Genomic DNA, 13,843 nt, shown 5'->3' on the forward strand with positions numbered 1-13,843 from the left:
GGGAAAGTGTCAGGCTAGGGTCCATAGCCAAGATTTTCCGCTCCTCTCTACCAACCCCTGTTCCCATGAGTGGGCTATTGCTCCCCTGGACAGTGAGGTTTTGGAAGAGCCCCAGGTTCAGGCACATGGTCCTACATGGGCGACCACCCAGACGCTAGGAGTGAAGGCAGCCAAGCCGGAAAGGCACAGGTTGGCCAGAAGTCCTTCTGGAACAAGCGTTATGGACTCCCAATCAGTAAGGATCAGGAGACACTCACCTTGCCCACCCAGCCTGGGTACCGGAATCTTGCCTGCAGCCATCAGACTGGCCCCCTCCTGCCTGCCCGAGGTTCTGGATGCTTCCTGTAAGAACTCTTTAATTTGGCTCATATGAAAACAACAAAAATACCCCAGTACAAATCCATGCTGTGAGCTGAGCTCTGTGCAGTTCACCACACTGTAACATAACCAGGATCATTTTCAAAGACCACAGGAAACATAGAGTGAGATTCCTTTCCTATCAGTTACTGAAACCGCCTGGGTCTGCTCCAGCGCACGAATTCCTCTTCTGGCCTCCCGGGTTCTTTTGCGTTCTCGTCCCCGCTGCGCTGCGTCTGGCTCTCGTTCCATTGGCTACCAGCTGTCTGCGGGCAGCTCTGAGTGTTTACATCTGCAGCTGCCCCGAGTCCTCCCTAAGGACACAACCCAGATCCACGGACACACGAAAAGCTGTTTCCTGCCGAGGCCCATGCAAAATGCCAATCGCTGCGACAAAAAGGGTCAAATTTCTACTTCGTGTTGGGGAAAAATATAGCTCCCTTACCATTTTCCATGTCTATAGATTGCTTTATGATTCAAAAATAACTTACTTGAGAAGAGGAAGAGCTGTGAGCAGATGGGGTGTCCACGCTGCCTTTGGAAAGCCACGTTCACGTATTCCAATGCTCACGGACCGTCGACGAGCCAGGGCGTGTGCCAGGCCCTTCCGGGCTCAGAGACGATTAGACACAGACCCCAGCCGACCTCCTGGCAGGCAGCTCATCACAGGGGGAATGGGGGAGAGGGTCCCCATGGTGGTGAGTTTGCCGGAAGACCCGCCCCGCAGTCTGTGGGGAACAGCAGATGGGGACTGCAGGGAGGAGGAAGGGCCTGGGTGGAGTTCCGAGACAGCGGCAAGCCCGAGCCTGCAGGCACCAGGCAACCAGGGGAACTGGCGCAGCCCAGGCCAGGCAAGCAGAGCTAGAAGGCACAGGCTTCGGCACCTCATCGGTTGGCTCCAGAAACCCAGGACATCTGAGCACAGGAGTGTCCTGGCCACCCTTTGACATGTGGGGAGCTGCCAGGGGCCATTCCCTGGTTCAGTCAAGGGTACAGGTGAGGAGCCCTGCCTTGGCCCGCAGGGCTAGAGAACTCACCCCACTGCGGCCTCCTTTCAGAGTGTGGGCCCTGCTCACAGAGAAGAAAGGAACACCTGCCACGTAGAATGCGTGTCTGCCACTCTGTCCAGAGGGCAGGGCCACAGTGCCCCTGGGTGACCACCTCCTGATCTCTGCCCCATGCACCCTGTGACACCCTGAGCTGACACACCTCCCCAGCATTGACGTCTAAGGTGTCACCCACTGGAAACTGCACCCCACACTCCCAGCTTCCCTGATCCCCCATGAGCCAACGTCCTGTGGTGCACAATGTCATTGGAGAGCTAATTCAAACCATCCCAGACAGGGACTTTTTTAAAAATCATAATGGATTTAAAGATGTGGCATTGGCGAGTCCCTGGCCTTCCCCAGACTCCAGTTTCTACCTCCCCACCTACAACATATGGGGTGGGGTTGAATCAACCAGCAATCAACAAAATGCCCTTCTAGCCCCGGCAATTTGGGGCTCTTGGGCCTTGGAACAGCAGCAGGTTGCCTTTTCAGATGAAGCCCAGCCGGTCGGCTAGGGGCCCCGCTAGAGATGAAGGGAGGTGAGGCGGCAGCCCGGGGGCAGCCCGTTCCCCGCTGGGAGAGAGGAGCTGAGCCCTGAAGAGCATCACGAGGCTGGCCCCCCATGCAGTGACAAGAGCAGACATAGCGGCCGCACAGACACTCGCCCTCAAACTGGCAGTGGGGTTGGATATTCTGCTCTAAACACCAGAAATGGGATAGTTGAGCAAAGCTAACCCAGAAGACTTTACATAGAGGTAAGAAAGGAGCCTGTGTGTTTTCTGGAAAGTGCCCAACCCTAGAAGGAATAGGGCTCGAATCCGCCTGGACCTAAGTGGAGAGAGCCCTTCCTAGCTCGCAGGGTAGGCAAGAGCGATCACAGAGAGGAAAACTCGCCCAGCATCCTACCCACAGGTGTTTACTGAGCGCCTACTTTGTGTCTTAGACTAGTTGCTGGAAATACATAACTTAATCTCTCCAGAAGCTCATCCTCTAGGGTCTCTGGACAAGTGGCAGCCTTATCCCACAATTGGAGGTAAGAGTAGGAACCTGCCTTACAAGGTTTCTGTGAGGATTGATGAGTTAAGCACACACATGGGTACAGCAGCTCCTGAGGCAAACAGGGAGCTCGCTGCTGGCTGCGGTGACTATCGGTGCGGACGGCAGATGTCGCCAACAGGTCGTTAAAGGACAAGATATGCTGAACTGGAGCTGATGACACAAGAGCCCCGAGAGGCAGGAGGAGTCTCCATGGGGGAATTCCAGGGAGATGAGCAGTTGGAACTGGGGAGGAGGATGGGGACCAGCCCAAGAGAGCACCCACACATGGGAGCGGGAGGGCTGGAGCTGGCCAGGGCTGGTGTGGAGAGGAAGGCTGGCGGGTCACAGAGCACTCTGGGCCACGCTCAGGACATGGACTTCCCTTTGTCAGCCCTAGGGATCCTCTAAGCAGGAGTGTGGCATCCAGAGACTCGCGTTTTCAGAAGCCAGCTTCAGCTGTGTGTGGACGCATTTGAACACAGGAGATCTCAGGGCGGGAGATGAGCTAGGAAGTCAGATCTGAGTTACACCCAGGTGGGACACGCCTTGCAAACCTCCCAGAACATTTCAGTTTGGGGTGGTGGGGACGGTTCCCTGGAAAATCAACCAGATTGTTTCTGCCTATGTAGACTCAACCTGTGGATGGGTGGGGGTGCAGAATGGTCGTTGCCATGGTCAGCAGATGCAGACACTTGATGGGCAGGAGTCAAGTCATGCCACCAAGCCCACAGAGTCAGTGCCTGAAGCAGGGGCCAGTGGGTTTATTCACAGTGACAAATTGGACAGTCTGGGTGCCCTGACCTGAGGCTGGCACAGTCCGGCCCTCGGGGAAAGTCTAGGTGGAGCTGACATAGGTTCTTCAAGTTGATTGGGGAGTGCAAAGCCAAGTGCAGGGAAGGGATAGGGCCATGGTCGTGGCCAAGGTCCCTGAGTGGCTGGCCAAGCCAGGGCAGCCTCCACCACGGGGACAGGCCTGGTGGATGGACGGTGTCTGCCAGCTCCCCAGGCTGGTTCAGCCTGCGACCTCTCGCCCTACAACCTGGGGAGACGACTCCCTTTGCTTTCCACCATGAGGATGGGATGTCCCATCTATTTGTAGTTTGCTGAAGGTTTTTATGATGAATGGCTGTTAAATTTTGTTTTCCACGTTTACATGAATTCTCTCCTTTTTTCTGCGAACATGGTAATTTACAATGTTTTTTTTGTTTGTTTTTTTTTTAATGAGACAGGGTCTGGCTCTATCACCCAGGCTGGAGTACAGTGGTGCAATCATAGCTCACTGCAACCTCAATCTCCTGGGCTCAAGTGAGCCTCCCGTGTAGCTGGGACTATGGGCATGTGCCACCACGCCTGGCTAATTGTTCCACTTTTTGTAGAGATGGAGTCTCACTATGTTGCTCAGGCTGGTCTCTTACTTTTTCCATGAGGGGCAGGGACCGTCTCACTCTCAGGTTTCAGGATTCTGGAACAGGACCCAATTCTCTTGTACAGCACATCTATACTGCTGTGTTGTTGAGGAAGTAAAAGCAGAGAGGCACAGTGATGATGATGATAGATGTATAGATATAATAGATAATGATAGATAATAGGTAGAATAGGTAGATGGTAGATAGATAGATAGATAGAAATATAAACTAAAATCCTAAGTTCACCTGCTGACTGAATCCCTCTTGGCCAAGGGGACCCCAGAAAAACCTTAAAACTGAGTTCCCAGCCATGAAGGGAAGAGAGATTGGACACATCTAATTAAACCTCCTCCATTTTGGAGTTTAGACTAATTGCAAACAGGACCTAAGGCCATGCAAGGCAAAGGTTAAGTCATGCCTATAGGCCATCAGTTTGCTTAACAGATCACTTTGAGTCAGTATATTGTGGCTTGCTCTATGAATAACAGACTTCCTTATCTTAAAACTTTCCTTTGCACTGATTCCAAGCCTTTAGACAAAGGTTTATTTCTTTAACCAATTACAAATCAAAGAATCTCTGAACCTACCTATAACCTATAATGTAATAAGCCCCCACTTGGAGATATCCCACCTTTCCAGGCCAAACCAATGTATACCTTCCATGCATTGATTTATGATCTTCCCTGCAATTCCTATCTCCCTAAAATGTATAAAACCAAACTATAACCTGGCCACCTCAAGGACATTTTCTCAAGACCTCTTGAGATATGTTCCCTGGGCTGTGGCCACTCATAGTCACCTTAGAATAAACCTCTTTAAGTTATTTTACAGAGTTTGGGTGTGTTCTGTAACAACAGATGAATAGATGAGAGAGGAGAGAATATTTACATATATGGTGTCATCTCTGGCTAGTGAGATTATAGACAATTTTTATTTTCTGCTATATATTTCCATTTTTTTATAATTTTCTACAATGAATGTGTATTGCTTATAAAACAGAAAAACTGAAATAGGCATGTCCATTTAGTTAAACAAAATACATCAGCATTTTATGTCTATACTGATAAGGATTACAAAGAAACAAGCAACTGTGATAACTACTTGAGCATCAAAAATTGTGTTGAGTTTAAGTATTTTGAAATCCTCATTAAGAAAAGACAGATTAAATCCTAGATTTAGGCCGGGCTCAGTGGCTGACGCCTGTAATCCTAGCACTCTGGGAGGCTGAAGCAGGAGCATCGCTTGAGCTCAGAAGTTCGAGATCAGCTTGAGCAACAGCAAGACTCCATCTCTACAAAAAACAGACAAATTAGCTAAGCATGGTGGCACACACCTGTAGTCTCAGCTACCCCAGAGGATCGCTTCAGCCCAGGAATTTCAGGTTGCAGTGAGGTGCAATGATGCCACTGCACTCTAGCTGGGGCAACAGAGCAAGACTCCACCTCAAAAAAAAAAAAAAAGAAAAAAATCCTAAATTTAAATTTACCAGGCTTAGTTAATTATAAAAAATAAAATAAATAAATAAATTTATCAGGCTTGATTCACAGGGATCAGTGAGAAATCCGCTCACTCCTCCCCATGTCCCCCAGTACCCCCCATGCCCCACTCCCCAGTTACACCTGGAGATGAGGAATGAAGGGCTCCCTGCCCACAGGGTGACAGCCCAGCAGGGGCAGGAGGAGCTGAGTGGGGACTAGAGGCAGGGCCTCTGCTGGGGAGAGGCTTCTAGGAGGGAGGAATTCGTACAGGTTGTGTTAGGTAGATAGTGAGGAATTCTGGGTCTCCTAGGGAAGAAAGTGGATGCTGTTGCCTCCATCTTGGTCCTGCCCAACCCTGACTCTCCAAACCTGGGGGAGAAGGGAATACCCTAAGAATCTGCCAATCAGAACTTGGTGTACCAGCTGCAAAAGAATGCAGAGGACTCTCTAGCCCACAGACCAAACCACATGGGTACCATAAAGTCCAAAAAGTGACCTAGAATCCACATGCGCAGTAAGGCTCAGGTCATGCAGCTCCCGAACCGTCCAATCAAAGTGGTTCTATGGTGACGTTTGAACCACGGGGAGGTCCCTATCTGGACACCGTAAAACAAAATCCAGACCATAATCAGGCTCTCTTTGCCCTTTCTTTGGCTCTCCCTTTGCTATGACAATGGGTCCGGTTGTCATCTGTGGCATATGTGTTACGTTCTGTAAACATGTATCTTGCTCTTGCCCTATAATCCTATCTTTCTTTCCTCAATAAACTTCATTTTCATGCTTGCCTAACTTTGGCGTGTCTGGTCATTCTTCAGCCATGAGAACGCCAAGAACTGACATTTCGGACTAAAACCTGACAGTTGCAGCTCACATGTTATCAATAGCCTAACCACCATAATAGTAGGGAGCACAAACTTTGAACCCAGCAATTAAGGTCCTTTGTATCCTGATCCACCTTCCCACTGGCTGTCCTGCTGCTCTGCTGAATGGAGCCCTGTAAAAAGGAAATCAAATTCTCAGGGCCACCCCCCAACTCCTTATGCAAAAAGTAAGGTAAAAGCCTCAGGCACCTGTGAAGAACTGGCCCCCACAGATCATTCCTTAAGGAAATTCCTTGCTGACCTCCCATAAGCAAGGACATGAAAATTGTACCTATGTCTAGCACCTAAAACTAAAGCCTGTTCATTCCACACTAATAATGAATTACAAGTTTATCTCGCAGGTAACAGAACTGGAGACGCACAGAATCAGACATTATTCCACCCGCCCAGGAACATCTACATACTTGATGCTTCCTTCACTCCCTTACCTCACAAGAAAGTAACCACTACCTCATCAGCTCTGCCCCCACCCCGCCTTTTTCCTCCTCTCTGTGTGCCTTTAAACTGCTAAAGCTTGCAACCTCCCCTTCAGAAAAATAGCCACAGCTTGCCTACGGTGCAATTCAGTTTGTGTTTTTCCGGGTGTCCTTATACTCTTGGCTTAATAAACCTCCATTGATTGAGATTTTTTGCCTTGATCATTTATTTGGGTCAACAGCCTTTTGCTTGTCCCTGTCCACCATGGACGGGTTCACACCTGAGCACGTGTACCCAGGTGGTTCCTTTACCTGGATTCTCCCCTGCTCTGTACCACATGGCTTGTGTGTTGCATGTGGCCTGTGTTCCCATTGGCTGTGCATGGTCTGAATTTCTAACCACGCCAAGAGCCTGGGCAGAGGGTCAACTATTCAGAGCCCCCTAGACCCAGGGCCAGAGGCCTCATGACATAGGTGGATGGAAACTCAACAATATGTGGTCACCGCCTACCAGCTAACAGCTCTAAAAATATCCCAAGAACATGAGTCAAGTATGTGTGGCATCATCAGAAGTCAGCATCACATTGCTAAGGGGACTAAACACAAACACAACTCTGAACTCTGATGGTAGAAAAATCTCAAATAAATTAAAGCACATTCATATGATGGAATATTATACAACCATTAAAATGGTCTTGTAATATGAACTTACCAAGTGGAAAAAAATGTTTGCAATATAACATTTACGTCTCCATCTGAAACACAAAGGAGCATTAATAGTTCTGTGTCTCTGGACCATAGAACTACAATTATTATTCTTACATTCTTTTTGCTTCTCTGAGTTTTCCAAATGATCTACAACAAACACACATCACTTTGATAACCCTTCTGTGGTTTTTGTTTAGATCCTCAGACCCCCAGAATTGGACTCATTGTTCTGATTTTCTGAAACACTCTTATCATTGGTCCATAATGACTTCACTTTGTTTAGTGGTTTTGTTCTTTAGTTACTCATTTTTAGTAATGTAATATGCTATACTTGGACCAAACCCAGAACCCTGGTCTGGTCCTCACCCAACCCCTTGGTCCCTTCCCCCTTTCCCTCCTTTTTCAATATTTTAGTTCTGCTGTATGTCAGGGACAGGTAAAGGTTGACAGCGCTGACCACAGGAAAAGAGGAGAGGGACAAAAATGAGGAGGCCAATAAGCATTTAGAACCAAACCCACAACAGCAGGAACTTGCACATAGGGACTTTTCATGGCGAGGAGCATGCACAGAAACTAGGAGCTCATGTCCAAAGGTGACATTTTCCCATTGACATACATTAGCATAGTAAAAATCTACCCACTAGTGCCATGACAATTTACAAATACCATGGCAACCCCGGGACGTTACCCTATATGAATAAAATTGGGGAGGGCCCTTAGTTCTAAGAACTCTCCACCCTTTTCCCAGGACAGTGATGAATATTCCACCTACCATTTAGTATATCATAAGGTGTAGACATAAAAGTAGAAGTGTGGTAAGACCCAGCATCTTCTCCACTCCCAGAGGGAGACAGACCCATTTCCCCTCAGGAAATGTATTTTTGTTTTCTGATCTGTGCTGACAAGCCTGCAATGAAAGCTGCTTGTGTAGAAATGCTAGTGTCTGTCATCTCACCATTGCACCGGCCCTGCTTGTGATTCTTCCAAGCCAGGAGCCAAAGGACCAGGGCAACCCCGCTCAAAAAGTCAACCCTGACATTGTAGTTTTTTGTAAACCAGAGTTTGTGGTCCTTTCTGCTATTGATTCTTTTCCAATTTCTTGAAAATTGTGCCCAAGAATTTACAGTGTCAAGAGGAATAGGAATGTACCTTAGGACCCCGCAGTGTGCCCAGTTCACTGGGATGTAAATTCTCTAATGGGTCCAGCTGCACATATACCCAATTCCTCAGAGGAAGGTGAGAAAGAAAAGAAACTTTTTATCTGAGGAATGTGAGCCCCTTTAAGTCATCAAGCCCAGAGAGGCATTGCAATGTGACAGCAGTCACGTCTCACGCCCCTCTTCAGCTAAATAATTACCTCTGGAAGCCACTTGCTGTGCAAGCTCTAAACTAACTGACACCAAGTAGCCATGAAGTGCCATACACTGGATGCCATAACTCATACCCATAGCCCAATGAAGTACCTCCGATCACTAATCAATGTATTTCTGTAAACCATGACAATTTCTGTCAAACAACTTCATATCAGCCCATTCTTTGTCCCCTTTTTTGCCTTTAAAAATCTGCTTTTAACAAGACCAAACAGAGCACTCCCCAAGGCAACCTGTAAGTGTGTCAAGGGCTGTGGTCCTCAACTTGGCCCAGATATACTCCATATTAATTTTGCCTCAGTTTCTTTCCTTAGATCAACAAAAAGGACCTGTAACCAAAAGCCGCTTATCAAGGCAATAACTGTGATGTCCCCCCAGACTTAGCACAAAGTGGGCACCCAATAAATGTCACCCAACACAGCTACTGAAATGGACTCAGTCCCACCTGCATAGAAATCCATGAGTGAAACAGAAGCCAGCCTGGGCAAGCCCACCTGTGCCAGACAGCCCCATTCACCCCCTCCACCCAGCTCCTGCCATACCACAACTCAGTGGTGGGCGGACACCACCATTTCCCTGCCAGATTTGAGTTCCTTGCAAGTAGTAGATACATGGGAAGATGACAATGAATACATAGTGGGTTTTTAGGAAAAGTCTTCCTCAAATCCTTATGTAATACAGCTGAGGGCAGGCACCAGCTGGCATATGATAAACTGCTACCTTGACCTTAAACATGATCTGACCTTCAGACCATGGTCCAGCATTTGGAGCCATTTACAAAGGATCTTTATTCTAGGGAAACACTTTCTCAGACAAAACCCCAGAAATACTGCATTCTCCCAACAAGTTTAATATCACCTGAGCACTAGAGATAGTAGTAAACCCCTCCTGGCCATGCTTACCCAGGGGCCAAGAAGATCACATCCTTCTGATTTAAGAGAGCTAATCTTGCACAATCTTTTTGCAAGACTTTTGACCCTTTTGTATTTCAATAGTTCTTACAATAAATAGTACCTTAGATCCACGGCTACTGCTGAAGGACTTGCTGGAACATTATGCCTAAACCAAGTTCTACCCCAGGAAAAATTATTTCTGAAATGGGTCAACATAATAAAATTCATTGTTATAAAATTCTCAGGCCTTATGAACATACAGATGGGTTCTGGGGGCTTCAAGACTACAAGCCCTGACTAATTTTATTATGGTCCCAAAAGTGACACAAAACTACCCCATAGCAGATATTTTTGTTCTTAGTTAACAAAAATTAGCCTAGAACAGGCAACCAAGTTTGTGCTCCTAAATAGCACTCAGGAGCCTGGGGACCCACTATTCACATTAAAGACAGAGGTAAATGTCCAAACTATCGCTGCCCACTGTGCAGTCTGGTGACGTTAATGCTATCTGTCTTGGCCTCTCTTGTCATTTTTATTGTTTCAAAGTTAGAAGTGAGGTGAGTCACCTCCCCACCCCAACTTGGGGGCTGCATCCTATCTGCAAAGCAGGCTCTGCAAAGGCTTCCAGCAGGTGTTCCGTAATTCTGCAAGTTCTGGCAGAAGGATGGTGCCTTACACTCCACAGACTGCCCACAGTCACTCAGACCAGAAGTCATGGCACCAGGTCCCTGTGAGCACACAGTGGGTCTCTTGCCTTTTCACTGGAGCAAAGTCAACCCCAAGAAAAGGCCACTGGTCCACTGTGCAAACAGAAGTCCAGCAGGCTGCAGTCAAGCCTTCAGTGCAAAACGATGGCTGACTGAAGTCCTCGAGGGAGAAAGAATCTCTCAGAAATTGTGCGACTGCTCTGCCCCCAAACTAAACCCCCACAGTCGTCCACCATGGCTTCCACTCAAGAACAAGGGCCTCAACCCCTCCTGCCCCGCTGGCAACCCCCACTCTTCCTCACCTCCAAGTGAGCTTTGTGGCCCATGGCTTTAAATGTCCATGTCCAGCCCCAACCACCCTGAGGTCCAGACTCATCTGTCCAACTGCCTAACTGCTGGCTCCACTGGCTGTCCCATGTCACCATAATCTGTGGCCAGAGGACTTGGACTTCCTGTCCAGTCCTCACTGTCTCAGAAAACACCAAGGCCCCAGAGACATCCTCCATCCCTCCCTCTTCTATCACCCACCCACCGCACTGTGCCCCTTCTGCTGTGCCCACCCCCCAGCTGGAGTCTCACCTGGACTCCCAGAGAGCCCCTCTAATACACACCCCTGCCCTGCATTGCACTCTGTATTCTGCACAGAGGCCAGAGTGGTCTCCTAAGGTGAAAATCCCAGAGGCTAAAGCTTGCAAATGTTTCCCCCACACCTGACAAGATCCTCACCCACCCCTCATCACCTGCCCACCCATCACCCACTCCTCTCTCGAAAGCTCAACTCTCGCCCTGCCTTTTGGGACATTCAGTCTGGGGTGAGAACTGTAGGTCCACAGTGGTTTTCAAATTTTAGAATCACCCAGGAAGCTTGTAAAAAAAATACCAACTTTTGGGCAGCTCTGCCTCAGACCAGGAAAGTGGACACCTGTCAGGTGGAACCCAGACACCTGGACACCAGCCAAGCTTGACACCTGTGGCCTTCGGACCTGGTCCAGGGGTCAGAGGGTCCAGAGGTCAGAGGGTCCAAGGGTCCTCAGTCCTAGTTGAGCATTAAAGTTACCTGCCCACACCTGGGTGCCAAGTACTGAGATTTTGACTTAATTGGTCTTTGGGGATGGAGCCCCAAATTGGAATTTTTGCAAACTCCCTGGGCAATAATAACATGCAGCCAGGGCTAAGAACCTCACTCCTCTAGACCAGTGGTTATCAGACCTGAGCCTTGGAACTCACTAGGGCACTGTTAAAATGGCAAGTGCTGGGTCTGCCCCAGAGTTAGCGGTCCAGCGGTCCAGGTGGGGCCAAGAATCTGCGTTCCTAACAAGCTCCCCAGCAATGTGCTGGTCCACAGGCCCCACTTTGAGAACTGCTGCCCAGATCTTCCAATTTCAGACTTTGGCTCGAACTTGACCTGCTCAGAAAAGCCTGACCACCTTGCCTGGACATTGATATAGCTTCCAATCTGTTGCTACTGCAAACAGTGCTGCAGGGAATGTCCTCATACATGTTCTTACATTTAATATAGAAGTATTTCTCCAAGGCTGCTGGGATGAAAGGAATATCTCTTTTTCCATGGAGACAGCCAAACATTCCACAACAAAAGGTTAGTTAATTTATAGTTTAGCCAGGACCCTTTCAATACATCCTTACCAGCTCTTGATATTATCCATATTTGTCATTTTCAGAGTAAAAATTAGTATCTCATTGCTTTAATTTAATTTCCCTGTAACTTAGCTCCTTTTTATATGCTTATGGGATATTTATATTTGTTTGTATTTCCTTTTCTATGAGGTGCCCATTAAAAAATTGAGATGTTTGCCTTTTTAAATTGATTTACAGAAGCTCTTTATATCTTAGATCTTAATAATTAACTAGATCTTAATAATTGTCCGATTTGGTTTGTCCCTAGACTGTTACAATTTTGTGGCTACTGTGAATAGGACATTTCCTACCATAATTAATATTTGCTTTTTAAGGAGGCAGCTTTAGTTTTACTTTAATAATTAGTATTTGATCATTGATGTTATATAGACTAATCTTATGTACATATTTTGCTTCTAGCCACCACTGCAATCTCATTGGTTCTAATTATTTTTATTGATTCTCCTGGATTTTCTAGATAGAGCATCATATATCTGAAAATAATGACAGTTTTGACCCCTCATTTTCAATACGCATCATTTATTTTTTGAGTCTTGTTACACTGACGAGGCCACCCTCCATAACACTGAGTGTCCGCAGTGTGTTTCATCTTCATTTCGTTCCTATCTTTGAGAAGACACTTCTAATCTTTCACCATTGAGAAATGCACGTGATGACACTGCTGTAGGCTGCCCTTCTTTGAGTTTAGAAGTGCCCACTTGTGCTCCCATCATGTTCTGCTCAGTGTGGCAAACGTGGGCTGACTCACCTAGAACCTACCCCAACTGCTTTATCTCATGGCTCCTGTGTGAGGTGATGAGATGCAAAAGACCTTATTCCCAGCCTCTCTTGCAGCTAGAAGTAGTCGTGGACACAAGTCTGCAAAGATGTATAGACAGAGGCCCCGGGAAAAGCTGGCCTTCCTGGCTGTAAAAGGTAGAATCCTGAAGAAAATGTGTTTGCCCTTCACCATCAATGGCCCCTTCTTCACGCCTGGGTGTAGACAAAATGCTTCAGGTGCAGCAGCTGGGCTGGCTGGAGTCCACTGGTTTCCTTGGTGACATCCTTGAATCACTGCCCAGCCTTCTTCCTGTTACACACTCGGGCTGTCCCCTTCCGCAGAGTAAGCTCTAATGGGTCAAGGTGATGTTGGCCTTGTTGAATTATCTGGGGGGACTTCCCATCTTTGTCTGAAAGTTTATATATAATATAAGGATAGATGGTGGAGCCCACTCATAAACCCACAGAGTCTGTCGTCATATTCTAGAAGTAAATATTTGAATAATGTTCCAATATCTTCTATGGTTATTATTCTGTTCAGGTTGTCTACCTCATCTTTTGTCTTTCAAAATAAACTTATTATTTTATTGATCAAATCTTCTCTTTATTTTCCATTTCAGTATTTTTGTTTTATCATTACTTATTTCTTTTATTCTTTGGGTGGGTGCTATTTTTTACTAGCCCATTGAGTTGAGTGCTTGGTGAATTTTATTTCAATCCTTCGTGTTTTCTGAAAGATGCACCTGAAGTTCTACATGGGTACGGCCACAGAGGGCTTTACGGGAGTTCTCCCCAATCAGCATTCCCTAGCATTTTCTTTGTTTAACCCACTGTGGTTGGCAGTTGATAAATGGGTTTGTCTATCTCCCCACTGACTGGCAGGTGCCCTTGTTCTGGTCATGCTGGGTGCTAGACACTGTGCATACTGACCCCTGCTGTGTGTGTTTAAACATGTCTCATGTATGTTGATGCATGGCTGGTGCTTTTATTGTTATTGATTTGTAAATAGTTTGTGATTTCTGTTTTTATTTCCTCCTGAATGCAAGATTATACAGAAGTGTTTTTGTAATTTCTGAGGGAAAAGATTCTTTTCTTTTGCCTTTTAGCCCAAGAATGTGGCCAATA

The sequence above is a fragment of the Propithecus coquereli genome, unplaced genomic scaffold, assembly GCF_000956105.1.
Source record: "Propithecus coquereli isolate 6110/MARCELLA unplaced genomic scaffold, Pcoq_1.0 Scaffold252, whole genome shotgun sequence".
NCBI lineage: Eukaryota > Metazoa > Chordata > Mammalia > Primates > Indriidae > Propithecus > Propithecus coquereli.